The sequence below is a fragment of the Arvicola amphibius genome, chromosome 1 (assembly GCF_903992535.2).
Source record: "Arvicola amphibius chromosome 1, mArvAmp1.2, whole genome shotgun sequence".
Taxonomy (NCBI): domain Eukaryota; kingdom Metazoa; phylum Chordata; class Mammalia; order Rodentia; family Cricetidae; genus Arvicola; species Arvicola amphibius.
Window position 1 is genome coordinate 182,784,304 of NC_052047.1, and position 26,372 is coordinate 182,810,675.

Genomic DNA, 26,372 nt, shown 5'->3' on the forward strand with positions numbered 1-26,372 from the left:
TGCAAAAGTTAAGAGAGATAATTTTCTCCTATTATTTATGACTGGCAATCCAATTCACATGATTCTGTTGTTACATTTGCTATTTACTACATGACGCAAACGTTCTGAAAGATCCAAACCCTTCCCCTGGCCTTACCAGTACACTAGTCTTGAAATATGGGGATAAGACAAGAAGTAGAATATAAGAGGGTGAATATTTTTAGTCAGGAACTTAATTTCTTCGCTCATTTATACCCACTAGGTTTAAGACATCAACTAAGTTGAAGAAGGGAGACTCAAAGATGAACTGATAAGGAGCATAGTTCTCCAAATCCTTACAGTTTAAGAAGAAGGCAGAAGATGAGTGTAAATATTTATAGGAGTATAAAGCTAGACGAGCATCTAATCCACTCCTTACAGACTGATCGAATGATGATGAGCAATGCAGGAAGGTGTCAGCTCCCCCATCTGGTCCCCACCGCCGGCTCCTGAGTGCTCATCCATGTGTCAGAACCCTCCTGAGGCCATGCAGGAAGGCGTCAGCTCCCCCCTGGTCCCCACCGCCGGCTCCTGAGTGCTCATCTATGTGTCAGAGCCCTCCTGAGGTCCATACAAGTCCATCTGAGCACAGGGAAAATACTACTGGGATTTTACAGAATAGAGAGAGGATGATGACAAATGAAAATTACTAAGAGGAGCACTTACAATAATTTTTAAGAAGCAGATAAGTGATGAACACGTTAAATATTTTTCAATGTTTTTAATATGCATTCTTATTTAAATCTTATGACAATCTCTTGCTTGGAGTTTCTTTTATTGTAAGTAAGACTTAGGGAATTTGAGTTAATTCAAAACTTTAAAGTTGTTGGTCTCCTTGTATCCTATTTATGCTCATTAGTCATCCCAGAGAATGAATTAGTATTTCAATAAGAAAATCTTTTAACTATCTAAATAGGGCCCAAATTTGTGAGATCTTTATAAGAAAGAATAAATAATTTTTACTTTACAAGTAAAAAGCTAAGAAGTGTTTCAGCTTGGCTTGTAAATAAGAAAGAGTATACAATACAGCTGTAAGTTTGGAGTAGATGGCAAAGTCTTAAAGAGAAGCTATTGAGTTCAAACTTTATCCATATAGAGGCTAAAACGTTTTACGGAGAATAATGAATGAAGCATCAACGGAGATGAAATCTGACAGCACAGTGGACAGTGGATCAGGGAGGTCACAGGCTACAAACTGACAGTAACTGGGTACTCTGTCAGTATTGTTAGGAAGGAGACTACCAATGGGAACACAGATTGGCAAGGCAGAAGAGCTAGATCACAGACGACTTGAATACTGATCAGATTTGAAAAGAGACAAAATGGAAGATTCAGAGATGTTAGCAAAGTCTCAAATAGGATGGTGTCATAAAGTGAAACATGTCATGCAGAAGGACAGAATGTTCAGCAAGAAAACACAAATTTCAGTCATAATGATATACATGAAAATGGGTTAATGGAATGAAGCTCTATTATGGAACAAAGGAAGTAAAAAGAAGCCATGCTTTTTTTATGATCTTAATCTACTGCACATACTATCAGATTATTCATAATTCTTGATTCATGACATTCCAAATTGGCATTTGGCAAACTAGCTAAGATGCAAATTTGACAACCAATAAAGAATTGTAATAATATACTACTTCTCTAGAGTATTTCTTTTATTTATTTATTTATTAATTATTTATCTATTTTTTTATTTATTAAAAAAACCAATCCAAATTAACACTCCCTCCCCTCCTCCAATTCCCTCCACACACCCTTCCACTCCAATTCCCTCTAGTCCTATGAGAGGGTAAGGCACTTTGCTTTGTGGAAGGTCCAAGGCCCTGGGAAGGAACAAGCATAGGACCAAACTGGTTCCTATGAATGTGATTGACACTTGGAGCAGAATGAGGGGTCACTGACAGTGGCACTGTGATTTATCTCTACTACATGTACTAGCATTTTGGGATCCTATTCTCTTTGGTTGTATTCCTTGCTCAGCATAGAAGTAGTAGGGAGGGCTCAAGAGTCTATTGTTTATGACCCATTTGGCTACTAAAAATAGGCTAATCATATAGCTATTATTTAGAAAGACTATTTCTTAGTTTTATCTATATTTAGCTTTATGATAATATATCCCGACTTTTTATACTCATAAATAACCTGGGTCTTTTACAGTTCTGAAGAATAAAGACAAAATTATGAAGCTATACATCAATGGAATCATATCAAGCTTGCCTCAGAAACCAGCCTATAAGTGAAGTAAGAGCATCAATAACTTCACCTAAATATATTATCAGCAAGGATGCCTTTTCAATAATATTAATATATGAAGCTAACACCAAAGTTTCTATAGATATGGCAAAAACACATTACTTTCTTCCAGCAGAATATAAATTCCATAGTTAATAATAGAAATTAAGTGTCTTTGTTCACAACTATGTTTATATAGATTATAACTGATGCTCATGAAATATTAATTTGCATATGTTAGATCAAAGGAAAGTCATACACTGAAACAGTGTGGCCCAAAGGAAAGATCCTATGTTTTATGTCTGTGTTTTTCAAGGATTGATAACAATAGTCACCCTCCAAATTTGACATGGGATGTATCTGCCTCCATAACTATACAAATCACAGTGTCCTGTTAGATAAACTGGTTTGGGTAGAGTTTACCAAACAATATACATCAAGATTTTATAGACATGCCAATATGGCATGTTACATGTACAAATTCAGTTTGGGGTATATGAGGAATGGTTGAGAGCAGAGAGGAGGTTCCAATGTAAAACACAACATATTGTCAATCACTGATATAACTAAATAAAAAGGTGCCTTGTATTTGGCTTTGGTATTTTGCAGTTGTCTTTGAAAATAGAGAGGTTTGGGAACTATATAAAATTTCAACAATTAAATTTAGTCATAGCATAAAGACAAGCAGAAAGAGAAATGAAAAGAGTCTCAAATTCCCTAACCTACTTCCTAACGGCTATTCTCAAGCCAGTGCTGGGGCTGAAAGGAGGCAGTGCATCACTTACCCTGGCAAACGAGTGCCCTACAGCACACTTAGAAGCAATAGCTTGTCCCGTCTCAAAAAATGGCTCTACTTGTGTGCTACCCTGTGCCTGGTTGAGACCAGGACACAGGGATATATGGGTTTCAAAGCTTTCCTGTGATAAGCCTATTGCCTAGTGAGAAAAAGCAGACAAAATCCTGTTTTTTTTATTTAATTTTAGATACATATTTATCATCCAGTTTTCAAAAATTTTGCTATTACTTTAATTCTAATTCTTGCTGAAGATACAGAGGCTGCTCAGCTTCAGGAGGTCCCATTTATTCAATGTTGTCCTTAATGTCTGTGCTGCTGGGGTTATACATAGGAAGCGGTCTCCTGTGCCCGTATGTTGTAGAGTACTTCCCACTTTCTGCTCTATCAGGTTCGTGAAAGGTGATGCTTCTCTGATTTCCCTCTCTACTTCCTTATCCTTTGTGTATAGGAGGGCAAGACAAAAAGGCAGCCTACTGACTGGGAAAAGATCTTCACCAACCCCGCAACAGACAAAGGTCTGATCTCCAAAATATATAAGGAACTCAAGAGACTAGACTTCAAAATGCTAATTAACCCAATTAAAAAATGGGGCACTGAACTGAACAGAGAATTCTCAACAGAAGAAGTTCAAATGGCCAAAGACACTTAAGGTCATGCTCAACCTCATTAGCGATCAGGGAAATGCAAATCAAAACAACTTTGAGATACCATCTTACACCTGTCAGAATGGCTAAAATCAAAAACACCAATGACAGCCTTTTCTGGAGAGGTTGTGGAGTAAGGGGTACACTCATCCATTGCTGGTGGGAATGCAAACTTGTGCAACCACTTTGGAAAGCAGTGTGGCAGTTTCTCAGAAAATTCGGGATCAACCTACCCCAGGCCCCAGCAATTCCACTCTTGGGAATATACCCAAGAGATGTCCTATCATATTACAAAAGCATTTGTTCAACTATGTTCTTAGCAGCATTATTTGTAATAGCCAGAACCTGGAAACAACCTAGATGCCCTTCAATGAAAGAATGGATTAAGAAAGTGTGGAATATATACATATTAGAGTACTACTCAGCGATAAACAATGACATCTTGAATTTTGCATGCAAATGGATGGAAATAGAAAACACTATTCTGAGTGAGGTAACCCAGACCCCAAAAGATGAACATGGGATGTACTCACTAATAATTGGTTTCTAGCCATAAATAAAGGACATCAAGCCTATAATTCATGATCCTAGAGAAGCTAAATAAGAAGGTGAACCCAAAGAAAAACATATAGTTATCCTCCTGGATATTGGAAGTAGACAAGATTGCCGGGCAAAAATTCGAAACTTGTGGGTGGGGTGGGATGGGGGTAAGGGGAGATGGGGAGAGAAAAGTGTGAAGTGGAGGATGGGGAGCACTTGGGGAAATGGGATGGTTGGGATATAGGAAGGGTGGATATGGGAGCAGGGAACCATATATCTTAATTAAGGGAGCCACTTTAGGGTTGTCAAGAGACTTGACTCTAGAGGGGTTTCCGGTTGTCCAGGGAGATGCCCCCAGCTAGTTACTTGCGCAGCTGAGGAGAGGAAGCCAGAAATGGCCAGATCCTATAGCCATACTGATGAATATCTTGCATATCACCATAGAAGCTTCATCTGGCAATGGATGGAGATAGAGACAGAGCCCCACACTGGAGCACCAGACAGAGCTCCCAAGGTCCAAAGGAGGAGCAGAAGGAGGGAGCTCATGAGCAAGGAAGTCAGGACCGCGAGGGGTACACCCACCCACCGAGATGCTGGGGCTGATCTAATGGGAGCTCACCAAGGCCAGCTGGACTGGGACTGAAATAACCTCTCAAAGCTCAAGTAGACATTCAATGTCTAATAATACCTTTATAAGCAATAGCAGCATTTTAATGTCTTCCATAGTGAACATTTCGAGGAACAATTCTCAACTGGATTCATAAATTCATGGTCTGTTTGTCTTGACTGTGTGTAAGTCACATTATTTTCCAGTCACACCTGGCATGCATTTTGGATATGGGTGGGAGTGGCTGGACAGTGAACTTAGGATCTACTCTACAGCACAAAGTCACATGCTCACACTGGTTCTCTGTTTCCTAACCTGTGAGTTGAAAAAGTACAATGAAAAAGTATACTAAATGACTGGGTCATTTGAAGGCTAAGGCAGCTGGAGTCCTTGGACCACAAGCTCCAACTGACTACCTTGGGACTTCTTAGTAAAGAAATGAAAGTTTTTCATTATTAATAGTTATATTTCCCAACCAATAGGAATTCTCTATTCTGGGTATTAACCCTTGAACAGATGTAGAATTAGAGGCCTTGGGCCTCCAAATGGTTTGAGATTTCTATTTCCTATCAAGTGAGATAACTTTAAGATTCCCTTTAGAGTCACAGTTTGTTGACCATCATGATTTTTGTCACAAATAACACTTTAGGGGAATATAACAGTATTCTAAACTGACATACAACTTGAAAATAAGCTAGGTCAAAAGTCTATCTGAGCTTTTCATGTTTTTTTCTTCAAAGAAATACGGATCCCTTCTATGGTTTTTTCAACCTCTCCACATAACTTCTTCTTCCATACACTTCTCAAGGATTTAACCCTGCACGTTTCCCTTACTCTCACCATCAATGGACCCTCCCAACTCCCAGATCTATGCTGGGTTCTATAGCCAGTGCCCAGGCCCAGTCTGTCCTCTCCTGCCTATGCCACTACCAATCTCTAGGCTGATTCCAGAACCATCCCTACCTGTCACCAACCCACAGGGACCTCCCACTCAACAACCACCATTTTTCACCCAGTTAGATCCAGTTCCATTCTCCAGGCTCGAACTAAAAGATACAGTCCTCTCTGTCCACCTGACTTCAGTGATCCCAAGGTATTTCCAACCTCAAGCCCCAATTACCCAGACATCCTCGTTTCTGCTCCGACTCTGTCCACATCAGACTTAGAACAAACAAAAGAAGTTCACATGCCCAGGTCTCATCACAAAAATAGCAACAATATGAACTGTTGAGTCACTGTCTTCTCTTCAAAATAGGTCAGGTATACAGAACTGAAAATTATCTAGATGAACCCAAAGACAGAATTTAACAAAAACAATCATAAACTTTATCAAAGAACTAAAGAACACACACACAGTCATATACACATACAGTCACACACAAACACACACACACACACACACACACACACACCTCAATGAAATTAACAGGAACAAGACATGAATATCGTCTACTATTCCTACTTCTTTTCAATATTGTGCTCAAAGTATGAGCTGGGACAAGCAGAGAAAAGAAGAGAAGTACAGAGGTACAAACAGGGGAAGAAGTCAAGCTCTCCCTAGTTACAGAGGCCATGATGCATTCAAGATCCCAAAATTCTACTAGAAAACTTCTAGAAAAAAAAGAACAAATTCAGCAATGTGGTAGGATATATAATCACCTTATACAAATCAATAATTTTTAAATATACCACCAACAAACACAGAGAAAGGGAAAACAGACACAATTCTATTCACAATAGCCTCAAAGAATATCTATAAATAAACATAATCAAGGAAGTGAAGGCCTCTACAATGAAAAAACTAAACCTCTGAAGACACATAAAAAGACACTGAAAAGAGATAGATATTCCTGTTCACAGATTAGTAGAATTAATATTTTAAAATGATGATTTTGTAATTCCAAACAAAATCCCTGATTCATCTTTCACAGGCAGGCAATAGGAGAGGTAAATCTACAAGTCACATGGTAACACATAGATAAGTAGAAATGGTTTAATCTAAGTTGTAAGAGCAGTGGAGCAAGCCTAAGATAAAGCCAAGCATTCACCAATTAATAAGTTTATGTGACTTTTTTTGTGAGCCAGTGGACTAAAGGAAAGTATGAGTAAACATGGCTTCTGATATCCAGCCATGTATATCCGCATAAGGCCTGAGAAAGCTAAAAACAAACACAAACAAACAAATACACTAAACAAAACAAAACAAAAAAACAACCCAGTTTAAAATGTGGGGTCAAACACACCTTCCTGGTGGTCTCTTGGGTAGACTTGGTGTACAGAGACTGACTGCAGGCTAGAGCCAGCTGCCAGCACCATGCACTAAGCTGAGTCATGCCAGCAGCTGACATAGCAGTTTAAGATATGTCTCACACGATCCAAGAATGCTGCAAGTCCTTAGTAAAGACAGATCCAGACAGGAAAAAAAAAAACCAAAACACAAAAAAACCTCTAAACAGTTTACTGTGTGTGTGTGTGTTTGTTTGTTTGTTTAGAACAGGCTTAGGAAAGAAAAAGAAAAGGGGTATAGACAGTCATAGAAGAAAAGAAGAAAAGTAAATGATTTATAAATAATAATAATAACAACAACAACAATAATAATAATAATAGAACAAGTCATGTAGTGTTGCAGGATTTTGTCATTGTCTGTTAGCCCATTGTAAAGGGCAGTGTAGACCAAAGGGTAGAATTTTCATTGGAGGGTATGTGACATGAATACCCAAATAAAAGACCAAGGTGGGCAAAGGGCATTCTCTCTTGGGGTAGCCAAACTGGAAGCAAGCCATGGGAGCACTTGTGATTGGTGGCAGAAAAAGCTAAGGTGTATCAGCTGGCTCCATTGCAGCAGCAGCTTTGTTCTGTCCTGTGAGTATAGTACTTTGATTCCTAATTTTGTCTGTTAATAAACTGAATGTGACCCCATTTTGATTCCTTCATTAATATAGAGATGAGGAATACACAGGAAGTCTGGATCTGCATAGTGTTGTATTGACTTTAACTTATTTGATTGCTAATGAGAAAACAATAGCTGCTGAGAGACACTGGATTATCAAAACTACTAAATTAAAACAACCTATATATTTTTAAAATGTCTTAATTTCAAAATGGAAGTCAAAAATATATTAAATTGGGAAGGTGGTTATGTTTTTTGTTTCCACAGAAAATGAAAGTCCATGAATTCATTCAAGGCTGATAGAGATCAGATTTAATTGGGGAAAACTCCCTGAAAATCCTGATTATATACATAAAGAAACAAACCTAGAAAAACTACAAGACAGGTGACACATATTTTACCTGCTTAAACATAAAACAAAAAATTCATATTTGGCTCCTTTGTGTAAAATACATAGTCCATACTTGTGTTAATACAGATATGTATGTTACCTTTAAAATTTGAATGTTTTCAGAACAAAAGAACCAGACACAAATAAACACAAGACGAGGAGCCCAGTTGATTCAGCCTCTCAGAGTATATCAATGGCAGTTTCCTCAGAATTCTGCATCCAGAAGAGCTTTAAGGCTTCTGGCTGAGATGATCCAGCCTCAGAGACTACACCAGCCAGTCTTACACTTTTCCCATTACACAGAGACTGGACAACAAATGAAACAGCTAACTCACCCAGGACTTTACCATTATCCCAGTTTTCTCAGGGGCCCCTAAGAGATGACAGTGACCCCAGATAACAAGAAGCAGTCTAGAGAACATAACACACACATTCACAAGAGGTGGGGTGGGTAGGTTTTGGTTATTCAGTGGGTTATATATGTTTGTCATCATTTAGAGGGTTGGTGGCAGGTTGTTATCGGTAATGGCCAAGACAAAAGCTGAACATAGGAGACTAGATTTAGGGATTTCATTCGGAAAATAAAAGGGGGAATACAGAAAAGATAGGATAAAAGAGCAGATTATTGAATGCACTTTTACAGTAAAAAATCAACTACTAATCTTAATTATTTTATATTGGTATAGATTTTTACATATTGCTATAAACTTAAGGTTATTTTTCTTATACTGCATATATGGTTCTGTTCTTGTTTTAGGTATTGTACTGTGCAACTCATTTTAATAAAATTTTAAAATTTAATATAAAGTTTTAGCCCTCAAAAGCTAGTTAAGATAATAAAGAAATGCAGGTTAATAGTTAGTCAAGTATAACAACCAAATTTATAACCATGTTGGGATGTTTCGAGGTCACACAAAGATATATTATAAATAGATAGGTTATCTTTAAACACTTCAAAGACATACAGAATATGGCATTTAACATATTTTAATAACATGACAGTGAGACACTTCTGCTCCCGGCAGCAACAATTACTTCAAAAAGTATAATGGGCATCAATGAACCTCCACATGAACTTTGCTTTCTTTTTGGCAAATGTTAGCCACTGAGCAAGAAACTGCATTTGCCTTGACTGCTGACAGCATACTGTCCAAACTGTACAAGTAGGATACAACAGAAATTGAATGCCAAACTGTGCCAAGACAAGGTGGGACAGTCCTTTAAAATTCCTGCTTCACAGAAAAGTCTGTCAGATATTCTTGGCCTGTAGGCTAAAGATAAATGCCCCAGTGTGAGACAGGACCCTTGAGTGACTGTTTAGGCAGCCAGCTGTTTCTGTTGTTTCTATAGTTTCAGAAGTTGTTTGCCCTGCACTTTCTGTTTATTCAAGTAATATTTTATCCTACTTGTGTCTCTGATGGGTATTGAAGACTAGACAGTTATAGTTTTACAGTTTGCCTTCGTACCAAATTCAGAAGAGAAACAAACATAAGAGATGCAAAGTTTATAAAGTTGAGAGGCATAAAAGTTTAAATTGTTTACCTAAAAATGTTTTGAGGTCTAAAAAGACAGTTTTAAGACTACAATACAAGTTATAATAAAAATGGTTTAGGTATAAAGCTTTAAATTAATCAAGCTAAGATAGATAATAGAGTATTTTCTCTGAATATGCCAAATACAAATGGACTGGACATGGTGAATGTAATTCTTAGCTGATAATTTTTCTTATTGTTTACAGTTTTACTGAGTTTGAGTTAAAAACCTTTTTATTTAGACAGAACAGGAGAAATTTTGTGGAATATTCCTTCCACTGTGTGATGTGCCACTTGATTAGTTTAATAAAAGTTAAACAGCCAATAGCTATGCAAGAGGTATAGGTGGGACTTCTGAACAGAGAGAGTTCTTGGAAGAAAAAAGGAGTCGTCAGTGGACACAGAGGGAACAGACATGCAAGAGGACAGGTAAAATTCATGAATTGCATGGCAACACATAGATAAGTAGAAATGGGTTAATTAAGTTAATGATAGCTAGTGGGATAAGCCTAATCTAAGAAAGGAAATAACCAACAATTCTACCCTATGATGCCTATGAGCCACAACAACAGTCATCATGATACAATAACTCTAAATGTATATAGTAGTGCCATACATATCTTGGCAGTAACTAAGAGCTCTCTAATTGAACTTAATATACACTCAACAAGTGGTAAATCAAGCTTGGTATGGGAAGTCTAGCCAACTACACAGGGCTAAGGAAGTCATGAATTTGGGAGGAGAAACTACACTAGACAGCATTAATTCTTAACTATACTCTTAATGTTTGTCCTTATACCCACAGATAAACGTCTGTTTGCAACCAAAAACATAATCAACCAAAAGGGAGTTGTGGAGTCTATTTTTAATGGATACATCCACAAAGCAACTCCCACTCCCAAGGCTCTAGGAACATTGTGGAAAAGAGGAGTGGAGAGACTGTAAGAGCCAGAGCATCAGGAAGTTTTATTATGAGACTGTCTCTACTAGCAATGCCAGAGTCTACATCCATAAAATTTCACCAAAATGAAGGACCAATTACGGATGAACATACACAACAGCAACAGACATTCCAAAGTGGACAGGGCAAAGACCATAATACTTTAATCCTACATAAAGAACTACAGCCAACTGAGAAATGCTGAGAGTGAGAAAAATAGTTTTTCCCAGGTAATACATATCAATACCAAATGGTCTGCCCTGAAAACATACAAACAAGTAACACGCAAACTAATCAAGTTACACTTAGGAATATGTATGCACATATATACATATATAATATAATTATATGCATATAACAACAATTAATGAAAAAGGGCTATATGGGAGAGTTTAGGTGGAGGAACTGGAAAGGGAAAATTATGCAGTTATGATCCTCAAAATAAAAGAAAAATATTTTTAGGAACCTATTTAAAAAAGGGGAGTCAAAGTTTGAGTGTGTTTCTCTTTGTGTTGCATGAGTATGTATATATCAAAGGGACACAAGACTATGCAAGTGCATATAGAATTCAAAGTTAATGCTAATTATCTTTCTCTATTGCTTTTCACCTTATTTCTTTTGATACATAGTCTCTCACTTAACCTGCAGCTTGATGATTTGACCAGAAGGGCAGGCTGGCAAGCTTGTATTATAGAAATGGAACTCAGATCCTCTGAATGGTGCAGCAAGCATTTGCCAACCAAGGTGTCTCCCCTCCCTGAGTTTTACATTTCTGATAACCATGTATGCCATTATTATCCACATCCAGGAATCCCTATACAAATCTACTCATATGAAAGAAATTTTAAAAACCATCATTTTCTAAGTAGATCCAATGTATGATTACTTGAATGTAAAAGTGAATTAGATGCAAATTTTAAAGTTTATTGTTAGATTGAAAATAAGGAACAAATTTGAACACATAGCACAATGTTATATTGTTATCTCCTGCACACATCTCTTTCCTTAGTGTCAAAATTCCAGTAACAAGGGCTTCTTCTTCTGAACCCTCTATGGAATAAATGATTCACAATTCAAATAACTGCTTCAATGATGAAGAGAAACTCAGAAAACATGAAAATCCAAAAGCTTGCCTAGGAGTGTAGCTCAGTGGCGTTACTTAGCATGTGCAAGGCTGTAGATTCTATTCTTAGCACTAAAGCAAACAAACAAAAATGCCACTGAATCTCAAGTCCTAAATGAGATATACTGAAGTGAATGTTTATTTCAAGTGAGCCTCATTATTCAGCTACCAAACTACCATCACATTGTTTTCAGGGACTTGAGTCCACACTGAGGAGTCCATGATATAAAATTCACAACTATCAGGTGCAAGTTAGAGAGCATGGGCAGACACAAAGTGACTTTGTAACCTCACAGAAGTTTCAGATGAATTTAGTCTGCAGGGGAGACGACTGATGGACAAAGTCAGTCTATGTCTCCCTCTGCACAGTCTGACACAGTCTTCCCAAGTTTGCCATTCACCTTCAAATTCAATAACATTTGACAAGACACATAAACTCAGAGTTATTCAAACGCTTTCCCAGAGCTATGTGACCTAACCTAAGAATACGTTGTTGTAGCTAAGCAACAGTGCTTCCAGAACTATGGCAGTTGACCCTTCAGTCTATCCCAGGCTGACAGTTGCCAAACTATTACCAAATAAGGAAAATGGCAAACAGTACTAGTCCAGTAATCTTTGTTTGCTATTTCCTGTGTTTCTGGTTATACATGTAGCTTGCTACACTATAATTGCACATTCTGGATCATCTTCAATCAGGAACAAGATCCAGTTTTAGATCCTTTGTTTCTTCCTCAAGTAAACTTTGTTAATTCAAACTCTATTTTTTCTGTTAATAATACACATATGCATATGGATAAAAGATAATAGATATTAAAATACTTTTTACCTTATAAAAGATAAGCAAATGTAAGTTAACACCAGTATGTTAGAAAAAAAAATCAGAGCAAATAAGCAAAAGCACAAGCTGATATTTGAAATAACCGGCAGCTACCACCCTAGATGCAGAAGGTAATCATTTCAGAGTTCAGGATTAGCTAAGCAAGAAACCTATTGAAACTAAAGAGATCATGAAAAATCAAATAGGAAATGTGTGCCAGAAACAGGAAAAGTAGCTCAGATATATAGTAACAGCACAGCAGGCTACAAGACCCTCAGTTTGATCTTGAGAAACACACACACACACACACACACACACACACACACACACACACACTTTCTACCAAGGTAAGAAAACTCTAGATTAATCACTAGGAAGTTAAGGCACAGCTCCTAAAAGATTTCAGAAGTAAAAGTCAGAAGCCACAGAGAGGAAGTGAGAGGACGCATTCTGCTTTTTCATTATGGAATCAGAATCACCCATAGCTTCTAAGGTAGACTTAAACTCACCAAACTGATTTTAGTAAAAATAAAACGGAATGAACTTTTACAACTTGGTTCATGAAAACATGAAATTCAAATTACAAATTGCATCACTGTAGAACAAAGTTCTACTTTTATACAAACTAATATGTCATAATTAATATCATATAGAATCATCTATACAAATTCAGGTTGGCAATACTTTTGTGTTACATAAACTTACAAGAAAGTTTGAAGAAACAGATGTTGTAAATAAATACTATAAATAAACACAGAGATAAACAATGTGATGCTTTAACGCCTATGGCTCAATTTTCTCATTCTTGAAGTCACTATGGAATTCATCAGTGTGACGAAGTCTCAAAAGCAAATACAAATGAATATGTTGTATGCCCCAGTTTACCATTTCTTGGCATATGCCCAAAGAACTCAACATTCTGTTCTACAGAAAGTTCCTCAGCCTTGTTTGTTGCCACCTTATTTACAATAGCTAGAAAATGGAGACCACCTAAATGTTCTTCAATTGATATATGGAAAATGAAAATGGGGCACTTAGATAGGGTTCTATTTCTGTGAAGAGACATCATGACCATGGCAAATCTTATAAGGAAAACTCTTAATTGGGGTAGCTCACTTATAGTTTCAGAGGTTCAGTCCATTATCATAATAATGGTGAGCATGGCAGTGTGCAGGCAGACATGGTACTGGCTACATCTTAATCAGAAGGTAACAGGAAATGAACTGTGATACTTAGGGGGTAGCTTGAGCATATCTGAGACCTCAAAGACCACCTCCACAATGATGTACTTCCTCCAACAAGACTATACCTACTCCAAAAAGGCCATACCTCCCAATAGTACCATTCCCTATGAGACTATGAGGGTCAATTACATTCAAACTACTGCATTTCATTCCCTGCCCCCGTAAACTTGTAAAAATATCATAATACAAAATGCACTTAACCCAACTTCAAAAGTCCACATAGTCTGTCATAGTCTCAACAGTGTTTAAAGTTCAAAGTTCTTCCGAGATTCCTGTAATCTCTTAGCTATAATCCCCTATAAAATAAAAACCAGATCACATACTTCCAATGTATTATGGGACAGGATATACATTATTGTTCTAAAATGTAGAAAAGGGCTTCCTTCTTTCATCACAATGATGAAATACTGGACCTAGTAGGACTGAAAATCAGCTGGGCAAACTCCAAAATCTTCATCTCCATGTCTAATGTCAAAATGCTCTTCAGATCCCCAACTCTGTATTGCTTTGGTGACTGCAACATACTGGCACTGCTTTCTGTTGGGTTATTTCCATTCCCCAATGGCAGCTCTCCTCAGCAGGTAGCCCATAGTTCTGGCATCTTTAACATCCTGGGATCTCCAAGGCAAATTAGGCTTTAACTTCGCAGCTTCATGTAATGGTCTCTTTAGGCCTACATTCAGGGACACCACTGACACGTGCCTGGCTTCAGTGACTTTCCTTAGTCTCAGGGGAAAATTCTATAACTTCTTTCATCTATCCTTAATTTTAGAATCATGTGACCAAAGCTGCCAAATTCTGCTGCTTGCTGGGGGTGGAACATGGCACCCATGTTTAATACATCTTCTCCAATTTTCTGTTTTTGATTGTTACTTTTACTGCCTAATCTTGGCTATCTTTGAACTTTCTCTGTAGACCAGGCTACAGAGGCTTTGAGCCTCAAACTCAGAGATCCACCAGCTTCTGCCTCTGGAGTGCTGGGATTAAAGGTGTATAACACCACTCCTGGCTCTAAGATAGTCTTTAATTCCTTTTCACAAATCAGATAATTTAGCTGGTTGGGATCTTGCCCCGAGGTCGCCACACACTCTTTTCAGTTTCTTAAACCATTTATCTCTTTGAACAAAAATTTAGTTCTATTCTACTTTCTGGTACCCTGCTTTGGGAAATCCTTCAGTCAATTGCCTTCACTGATATCAGCCTACTTTGGACATGGTCTTATGCACTATAAATGCAGACAAAAAGTATGAGCAGCAGGGAACTGGAACCGAATCCAGCAGCCAAGGGACTGGTAAATGATATGGGATTCCCCTCTGTATGCTATGAATATGCTTCAATACCACTGGTTATTAAAGAAGCTGTTTCGACCAGTGGCTTAGTTAATAAAACCAGGCAGGAAATCCAAACAGAGATATATAGAGAGAGTGGGTGGAGTCAAAGAGACTCCATGTAGCTGCCAAAGGAAAAAGATGCCAGCCACCAGCCAGAATCTGTACATTTTGTATTTCTTTGCTCAGATTGCTCCTTTTTATTATAAATCTTGTCTATACTAAGCTACTTTGAGATTTCCTTTGCAAACAGAACTAATCCAAAACTCTTCACTTTAGCCTCAGACAGACTTTTAGGACAAGGGAAAATAGCAGTCACATTCTTCACCAAAATATAATAAGACCAGCCTCTAGGCCAATTTCCTCTGAAATTTCTTTATCCACACATCCACACAATTCATCAAATCATACTCTGTACCACTGTCTTTCATGTTCCTACAAAGTATGGCCCGTTAAGCAGTGCTTAATGCATTCCACTGCTTTCCTTTTTTTTTTTTTTTTTTTTTGGTTTTTCGAGACAGGGTTTCTCTGCAGCTTTTTTAGAGCCTGTCCTGGAACTAGCTCTTGTAGACCAGGCTGGCCTCGAACTCACAGAGATCCGCCTGCGTCTGCCTCCCGAGTACTGGGATTAAAGGCGTGCGCCACCACCGCCCGGCAATTCCACTGCTTTCTTAACCCAAGGTACGAAAGTCCAAATTCTTCCAAACAAAAACATGGTCAGGCCCACTTCTGGTACCAACTTCTTAGTTAGAAGTTTTTTATTGCTGTGAAGAGACTCCATGACCATAGCAACTCTTGAAAGGAAAACATTTAATTGAGGTGGTTGGCTTACATTTTCAGAGGCTCAGTCCCTTATCATCATGATGGGGACTATGATGGCATGCAGGCAGACACAGTGCTGGCTACATCTTGATCAGAAGGTAACAGGAAGTGGACTAAGAAACAGGACAGTATCTTGAGCATATATGAGACTTCAAAGGCTGCCTCCACAGTAACATACTTCCTCCAATAAGAGCACAACTACTTCACAAGGCCACATCTTCTTTTTTTAATGTTTTTAATTATAATTGTTTTCATATAATATATTTTGATTCCATTCCCCTCTCTCAATTCCTCCCATATCCTCTCCACCTCCTACCCACCCAACTTTACGTTCCTTCTCTTTTTCAAAAATTATCCATTCCTTTTCTTGAGTGTGTTGTCTGCACCTCTGCTCTCTGTGGAACCCACAGGAGTTACCACTTCCTATTGCACTACTGCACTCAGTTTCATCCCAACCTGGCTATCAGTGGCCCCACTGGCCCTCAAGTCAGTGGGTGGAATGGTAAGAGTTCTTCAAATGGTGTTGATAGGAAAAGAAAGAATACAAGGCCACATCTTCTAAATACTGTCACTCCCTTTGGTGGTCATTTTCTTTCAAACCACCACAGGGACATATCACAATAGAATTTAGCTATAAAGATGAATGAACTAATGTAATTTGTAGGGAAAGGGATGGAACTAGAAAAAAGTTACATGTGAGTATATAACCTGGAGTAGCCACAGAAACCAAGAAAGTAAAAGGAGACCATGGAGTTTTGGAGAAACAGAGGTGGTCAGTAAGATGAAAGAGCTGTGAAGTGGGAAAAGAAATAAACAGGGCAGGGCTTTAACTGAGAAGGTGAAAAGAAATACAGAGGGAGAAGGATAAATGAAGAATAAACAACAATGTTCACTGTTTTAAAAACAATAGAGAATGTTTGAAAAACTATATGGAAACATTATTTTAACTTTAAAAGTATGTGTATAGCCGGGCGGTGGTGGCGCATGCCTTTAATCCTAGCACTCGGGAGGCAGAGGCAGACGGATCTCTGTGAGTTTGAGGCCAACCTGGTCTACAAGAGCTAGTTTCAGGACAGGCTCCAAAACCACAGAGAAACCCTGTCTCGAAAAATCAAAAAAAAAGTATGTGTATATATATGTACATAATACTATATATTAAATATAACACCTAAGAACCAGCCATACTAAAATATATGTGACATATGTGCATATATTTGTGAATATAGACTAACTATATAAATTTATATGAGCATATATATATATATATACATACATATATATGTAGTAGCATTTCAATTGTATTTTAATAAATAAAGGCTGCCTGAAGATCTGAGAGTAAAACAGTCCCACTGGTTAGCCTTATAGACTAGTTTATGGTAACACACACCTTTAATCCCAGTAGCCACAATGACATGCACATTTAATCCCAGTGGTGCACGCCTTTAATCCCAGCCCTAGAGAGGAATATAAAATGGAGGAAGAGAAAGCTTTCAGACACAGTCTCATTCTAACATTCCTGAAGACAGGATCGCCGTTTTCGACTGAGGTCGAGGTAAAAGCCAGTGGCTGGCTGTTTTGCTTTTCAGATCTTCAGGTTGAACCCTAATTTCTGACCCTGAGTTTTTATTAATTGTGCTTTATATATAGACTGAAAAATATATGATACAGTTTCCTTCTTCAGCCTCCCCAGTGCTGCAATCACAGGCATGAACTAACACATGCTGCTAAAAGTGAAGATGTTTTTAAATGACTTCTGTTTTTGCTTTAATTTCTTCTAGGCTGCTTTTCTTTAGGCTGCATGTTTCATGCTCACTTTGCATCGTAATGACTATTTTATTAGTTGATGATATTTTATGAGAAATGGCTTACTGTGCAATCATGCAGACAGAGCATTGTCTTAAGGTTCAGTTACAAGAAATTCAATTATGAATTTCTAAATGTGCTGCTCACACAGCAAAATTGAAATGTGTTTTCTTTTCAGTTTTGAAAAAACTGAAAAAAATCATAACAGGTCAGCATCTCTGCTTTTCAAGGTCAAATAATAACTTTACAACTTTCCTTTCAGGAAAAAAATGAGACTCTAAAGGCACAGCAATGGAATGATCTGCAATGAAAATGAGTTACTTTATTTGGAATTTGGCAAACATATGTAAACCTATTACATACAAGGCATATCCTCCAGGGAGGTGACAAAGAACACGTGCAGACAGTGGATACAACTGCAACAGTTTCAAGGACCAACATACTAGTAGAGACTCATCCAGACTGTAATTTATAAGAAATGCTAAGAAGGACATGAAACCCAGGACCCACCTACCTAACAGAAGACACTCACTATGTGCTGAGAAGTAGGAAATAAGCTTTCTGTATTTGTATTTGATCTATTTTTAGAACACTTTTCTGAGATACTCTCCTTATAAATCGTATTTATCTGTAATAACCAGTAAGGCAAACAAAGGGAAAAATAACCCATTTAACACCCTTCAAAGTTCCAGAGTCAACTCGCTCTATTAACAGTGCCTGCTACATGCAGGAAGCTGAGAATTGCTTCAGTCCAACCTATTGCAAAAGTTTATTTTAAAGCCAGTTATTTTCAAAATTCATTGCCACATAGAATAACAGCACAAACCAGGGAGTAGCTACATGGCACATGGGTACAATACACCTATCTGTTTATTGAGTTTTGTTTGTTCTATGACACAAAGCTAAAAATATTGAAATTATTAAAAATTAAATTTATTTACGGAACAGAAATTAAACTTCCAGTGTCTGCTGATAAAGTTTTGTTGTTATTGTTTTAATTTGTATTTATTCTTTGGTAACTTCATATATAGATACAATGTATTTTGCTCATATCCTTCCAATGCCTACCTGGAGCCTCTGTCCATTCATTCCCAACTTCATATTCTCCTCATCTCTCTTCCTTGAAAACTCAGGTGTCCAATTAGTGCTGTCCAACATCCAAAGGTGAAGACTGTCATGCAATAGATAATGGGAAAGCATTCTGCAGCGTCCCATTTCAAGTGTGGAAAGGTTTTATCTCATATGTGCTCACATCTGCAGATGATAAACTACTGGCTGACCTATAGGTAAGTATTATTTGAATGGCTGCCCTAAAAGAATAACTCTCAATAAGAAGTTTATTTAATAACATTGTAAGGATTCTTTTTTGGTTTTGTTTTTCTAGCTGGGGTTTCTCTGTATAGCCCTGGCTTTCCTGAACCTCACTTTGTAGACCAGTCTGGTCTCAAACTCAGAGTTCTACCTTCTTCACTTTCCTGAGCACTGGAATTAAAGGCATGAGCCACCACAAACTGGCAATATGAGGATTCTTTTTAAATACAAAAAATATCTAATATCCATGATCTCAAATAATGATAGCTAGATATTTTTAATCCTTTGGTTGAGAAATTATATAATAAGAGTTGTTATGAACTCCAAAACTTTTAAGAAAATTTTATTTTCATTAATTATAATAGTAAAATAATATTTAAGAAGTTATTCACACTATAATATATAAATATACTAATGTATATGTTATGTTTCACATAGTATTAGTTAATGATTTATGTGCAAATAAATCCAAAGTTCTTTTCTATTTCCACGGATCCCTATAAGCTTTAGTTTACATTACAAACCACTAATGTACAACACTAAGAGTCAGTCACAAACTCAAGAACTCACCTTTTCAGCTAGACTGACTGGTCAGTAAGCCTCCCAAGATCATTTACCCAGCTTGAAGATACAGATGCATGCCACCATGTTTGTCATTTACCTAGGAATGAGGAATTCAAACTCAGAGCTTCACACTGGTGCAACAGGCACGTTACACATCGGACCATTTCCTCAGCACCACAACACTGGACTTAAATAGTGTCTTAGTTATGGTCACTGTTGCTGTGATGAAACAGCATGACCAAAGGCAACTCGGGGAGTAAGGGTTAGGGCTTCCATATCACTGTTATTCACTGAAGGAAGTCAGAACAGGAAGTCAAGAAGAGCAGGAACCTGGAGGTGGGAGCTGACATAGAGGCCACAGAGGAGAGGAGTGCTGCTTGCTTGGTTCTCAGGCTTTACATTGCTTCCATCTTATAGAACCTAGGACCACCAGCCCAGGGGTGGCACCATCTATAACGGACTCAGCTCTCCCTTATTGATCACTAATTAGGAAAACGTCCTACCCAATATTACCCTCAAGCCTTCCTGTTACTCTCTCTGCTTCCTGGCAGCCCCCTCCACAAAGCTCTTCTACAATGATGCCCTCCACTCACCATGGGCAGAAATAACACAGCCAAGCAACTGTGGATTGAACCTCTAAAACTGTTAGTGGAAAACCTTTGTTTCTTGAATTGTTTCCCTCAGTTGCTTGTCACAAAGCTGACTAATACAGACTCTATATCTCCAATCATGGGGGAAAAGCCAGCTAAATTCCAGTAGAGGGCCACTGAACCATAATGTCCTGACTATATCAAGCTGAATAAAATCAAGGAAAGAGTAAGAAACCATTATAGCCAGAAAGAGTCCAGGGAGATATGATTCTTAGATGTAAGATGACATTCTAAGCAACTGACAGGAAATAAAGCGAAACTATGAAAATACAAATAAAATATCACTGATAAGACAGATAAGAAAAGAAAAGAAAAAACAGAAAATGCTCTACAGATTTGCCTATAGCCAGATGTTACAGAGGCATTTTCTCTACTGAGAATCCCTCCTCTCAGCTGACTATAGCTTAATATAAAACTAGTCAACATAAAAGTAGATAGCAAAAATAGAAAATGTCTTTGGGATTTTAATCGATCAAACTAATGGTGACACACATTGTCTAATGGACTAAAGCAACATATCTTAACTTAAAAAAATTACTAACTTTTCTGTAAGGGGCCTTAGCGATACTGTGCTTTCTTAGACTCTTTCCCTGTCCATTACCTTTTAATACCACACATATTCTATATATCTGATTTCTATTGTGTATCATAGCCCCTTGTAGGGTCACAAACTATTATAATATCTAAGTTTTCCCCATATACAATTCCCCAGAACCAAGTTTTAATCAGCTTGAGGACTGTATTGCTTTCACTGAGAATGTATGAACTAATGATTTTTATTCATGATCCTATTTAGTCTTTACACTGCAGTTACTAGCCACAGAACAGACCAAGGCATGGACACCAAGACTGAGTGCCCCAGGCTGTTGATATTGGGAGCTGCTGTGGGCCTACAGAAGATGAAGCCTCTGAGAGGTCCTGGAGACACTGCTGCATGCCCTTGACAATGACTGTTGGATCCTAGTATCTTATTTTTCTGCTTCTTGGTTCATGATGTGAAGTTTTTTCTAACACAAACTCTCTACCATTGCCATTATACACCCTTACCAGAGGCCACGATCAATGAGACTGTTCAGTCTTATAATGGAGTCTTCAGAGTAATGAGTTCAGGAAATTTGTTTTCTCTTTATAAATTGATTAACTTTGGCACTTTGGTATGATAATTTAAAACAGATTAATATGGTGGTTGAACATAATTATTTAATTTTAAGAATCTACCAGGTCTACACAAGGACTGACACTCAACAATCATGCTTCTAGATGTAGAAGAAAAATCTGAATTAATAAAGAACCTTTTATCAACCAGAAGAATTAATATAATTTATATGATCACAGTTGCTTTATCTGTCTGTCTGTCTATCTATCTATCTATCTATCTATCTATCTATCTATCTATCTATCTATCTATCCATCTATCCATCCATCCCTCCATTCACCCATCCATCTAGTGGTGAAACTTCATAGTCCAGGTTGGCCTTGAACTCATGAACCTTCTGCCTATATACCCTCAGTTCTAGGAAGTTCAGGCATGGGCTACTATGCCTCGCTAAAATTACATGTTTTAAAAATAAAGAATATATTAAATGATTCTTATGATACTTCTAAATAATTGAATGTAGTTTAAGTAAAATGTGGGAGACTTTGCTTCCAACCAACACAGAATATCAAATTCACTACATGGTTTCAAAACACTACATATTAGGTAACAAATGACAGTGAAATTAGAAGTATGAAAACCAAATAAGATGAGTACTATAATTTCTCAGGATTCTACTTTAAGAGAGTTTATAGCTCACAACACAGAGAGGAAATGAGAGGGAGTCTGGTAGACTTCTTGACGTAAAAGGATGGAGATAAAAATCCAGAGAGAACAAGGGCAGGATCTATTTCAAGGTACACAGGACAAGAGAGCTAAAGAGAAAAATAAACCTGCAGAAAGTTCTTTTTTTTTTTTTTTTCAAATGGTTCCTTTATTGTTATTATTTTACTTCCTCTGAACAGACCCTGAATTCTGGCTGAAATACATCACCCACTCAGAAAGTTCTTAAATATTCATTAGAGAATAAGATTGCTGCCTTTAAAACAGTGATTGAAGCCAAGCAGAAGAATTTCAAAGGAAACAAGGAAGAATCAGGAAATGTACGATAATCATAGATATATTCCCAATCTCGATTAAGCATATTTTAATTTATCAAATTAGATGCTTCAGATATTTGTGTCAATTAATATATCTCAAAAATCTGTTTTTAAAAATTTGAATAACTTATCAGCTAAAAGTCTATAGAGCAAATTAAGAAGCAGATAAATGGTCAGCCAAAAGCATAGCAACATAGCTTAGTATTTCTTATTTTAGTAGGCTTGTTCACTTGGGCAACAATTATAAGTCAGCTAAAGTAATAAGGGTTTCTTTTGTATGTGTTTATTAATGAAAGCCATTGAAAACTCTGGAATTAGTTAAATAATGTTTGCAAAGGAAACTCCCTTATCTTAAATCAATAGAACAATTAATCTGTCTTGAAATTATTTAATAAGATTAATTCTTGCTCTATAGCTTTATTGAGGGTCACTAGACCTTTGGGGTTATAGTAATTTTTCCTCTAAAATCAATATTTTATATTATCAATGACAAGAAAGTTTTTAACTGTTTTTAAACTTCTAATGGCTTTTATTTCTAGAAATAAGACTAAAAATATCATTTCCAGGAGATATTCCCAAAAGCTGCAGGATCTTGCAGACCTCACCCTATTTTAATAGGAATTCTATATAAGTTGAATTAATGTTTAAGTGTAATTTTAATTTAAGATGTGCAAAAGGAATAAATTTAGAACACATTGTTTATTATGTTTGTTATTTGTGGTGCATTTTCAAATCAGGTCAAACTTTCATGCAAGTCTTATATAAGATGTATCTTCTTATACTTACATAGTATAAATACTCTCTAAGTAGCTAAAGTAACACTACAGACCACTCTTAGTAAGAAACCAAAACACAACTGCAAAGTTACCTTGGTTCCTGATAAGTCAATATCAAAAAAGAGGTGTAATTGCAAATAAGTGTCTCTTCAGAATGAGTTACATGATTTAAATCAATAATGAATATATTTGAGGACTAACGAATATGATCAACATTTTTCCTGTTATATTTCTTAAGCACCCAATAAATGTGGCAAATATTATTAATCTCACTTATGGATGAGCTTTCAGAACTCATAGGACCACACAACTGATAAATGGTAGAGCTCAGATATACACAGAGGTCATGTTTTGTAATGAATTTGATCTTTCCCCAGGCTAGAAAAATCCAATGAGAATATTCTCCTAAGATGCTGGGCAGTCTCATCAAGCTTCAGTTCCAGTCAGCAACATGGTCATAGGAATAAATAGGTGATGCTAGATGCTCAGTACTAAACGAACAAGGCATGCATAGAAGATATCAAGCAAGTAATTTCTCTGCTTTATTCTCGGCCTTCTCATCCATGTATGGCAGGATGGAATGGTCAACGTCTGACACAGCATATCCAATAAAAGAAATACACTATTGCTTTTCCTCAAGTGTTTAAAGAGTAAAAAAATGCTATGCTTTATTCTTCTCAAGTACACTAATACATCCCTTAGATTCCCTTAGGCTGCCAACATCTATAGTCACCCTAATTCCTTGCACAAAAATGATACAGCATTTGATTATAGCTTATACACACCTTCCCATATACTTTAAATTGTCTCTAGCTAACATACAATGTCGAATATAAAGTATATTCTATTTAAATAGCTCTTGTATAATATTATTCAAGTAAAATTTCAAGGAAATCTCTTTAAGTAATCAGTGAGGGTTTAGTTTTTGTTGAATATTGCCTATCTGTGTTTGGTTGAATTTATGAATCGAAAACAAAGGGTTGAGTGAAATTTTCTATTGAACAGAATCTGGGATTCATTCAGTTTTGATTCACCTCCATGCCATAGCATTGGCCTATATATATAGTAATGAATGAATTTTTAAAAATCGCCGAGTTAAATATTTCAATTTTTAGTAGCAGGAAAAAGATACACTGACTCAAAGACATGAATTACTATGTAACAGGACATTAGTTGAAGTGTCTGGGCCCTAGAAAACTCCATATAGTTCAAGCAATGACATTTCTCCATGTTTCTTTCTCATGGCTCTTTGGGACTATCCCTCCCACTTCATTCTGAAAGTGACTGAGACATTTGATGATTTCGATGTCTCTTCTTCTGTTTTTCTTTTAAGCACAAACACAGTCCACTACTACAAGTTATGCACTCAATTTTCTGCATTAGAGGAAATGCAGGAGTCAGCACACGCGAAGTGTAATGGATAAGGCTTTCCCTGGGAAAACCACCTTGGTGATCATGGGATCTTTCTTGCCAGGTAAGTATTCAGTGTCCCTTCTTAATACAACATCCTGCATTAAAATGGAACTGTTTTGTTTCTTTTTAAAACACAAAATCCTCAGCCATTGTGTGTTCAAGATAGCTCCCCTTCCTCAGTCAGATTCTGATTGTGTTTCTGCTGGCCTGTCCAGCATTCCTAGCTATCAAGTGTTTTGCTCTGAACTTTTAAAACTACTTTTCTCTTTGTAGTCCATCTCAAGTGGTTTATGCTGATTTCCTTAAAGTTCACTAGTTCTTTTCTTGGTTGCAAGGAGTCTGCTGATGAGCCTTTTAAAACTATTCTTCAGTCTTATTACTTTAGATTACCTTGTGAGAGTTTTTCTTTCTAGCATTTCCTTTTGACTATTTATTACAGTTTTTCTTCTCTGCTAAAAATATCCCATCTGCTTCATACATGCAATCTACCATTTCCAATCAAGACTTAGAAATATTAATTGTAGTTATTTTTAATTTCCTGTCTGATGGTTCAAACATCTGAGTCCTCTTTGTGCCAGGTGCTGCTGGTTTATTTATCTCTTGACAGAGGTCCCGTGTTGCCTTGGTTCATGTGTGCATCTCATAATGCTGAAGTGATTTCTAGACATATGTACAGGATGGAGTAGTCTGTAGTATACAGAACAGAAATGAGCATGTCTGTTCTTTCCTGGGATTTTATTGTGAAAAGATAAGTTATTCTGATCAAGAATCAAGTTAAATTGGTTTTAATTATTGTTACAGGATGAAATTACTGTAGTCTTATCTCTTTACTTAGGCATAAAGATGTTTTTCAATGTCCCTTCTGTACCCATGGTTCTCTATCTTTGGCATGCTCTATAATACTATACATCAATATCTCTAAAACATTTATAAAGTTAGACTGCCATTGCTCCTGCCATTCATGAAGCAGTAGACCATTGTCACTATTATGTAAATAATTGCTGACACCAATGATGGGAGGTTGAGAGTAGGTTTATCTGTTGTCTTTTTCTAGCATCACATTAGGCATGTCCTGTGCTCCTAGAAGAGAAATTTCTCAGTGACCTTACACTTTGCGATAGGATATAATACCCCAATAATTGGGCCTGACCTAGTTTCTGTTCCCACACCAAGAAGCATTTATCCTTTTCATTTTATTTTCTGATAATCAGTTTGTGGTGACAAAGTTTTCTATCCTTCCTCTGAGGGCTTCCATCTTCTGCCACATAGGAAAATGGTGACCACCCAGGAATTCGCCTTTCCTGCAATGACATCTAGATCCACACACGCACAATCAAGGAAGACTCTTCAGTCTCCATGTCATTGCATCTCAAATCTCCCTGGAATCCTTATTGTGGAAACAATGCTAAGTATGGACCCTCCTTTGCCTGAAGCTTCAGAACACGCATGCTTACTCAACATTCCAAAATAGTAATTCAAAATTTCACCTTAGTTCATCTTGTAAAACAGAGCTTTCTTTAGAGACCAATCTTTCTGCCAGAAAGAATGGTTTCTATGCATTATGACTTCATATAATACCTGGTTTTTATAATTGTTAGGATAGGAATGACTCTCTTCACACCTTTCTACATCACATATAGAAAATTTCCACATTATGTCCTCCGGTTTTTAAATCTAGGGATAGAGTTCTTTAGAATTTAAAATCAAAAAGAAAGAATCAGAGTGAGTACATTTATGAACTTCTGGTTTTTTGAGCAGATTATTAATTAAGCTGGTTTTTGATCGTAAA

The 26,372-nt window shown here is 37.0% G+C and overlaps 1 protein-coding gene and 1 pseudogene across 3 annotated transcripts in view; both read right to left on the reverse strand.

Annotated features, from left to right (window-relative positions):
* Positions 1–26,372, reverse strand: part of Hpse2 (heparanase 2 (inactive)) — a 598,898-nt gene that overhangs the window by 283,791 nt on the left and 288,735 nt on the right. The window lies entirely within an intron of this gene.
* LOC119806139 lies at positions 24,499–24,652 on the reverse strand (annotated as a pseudogene).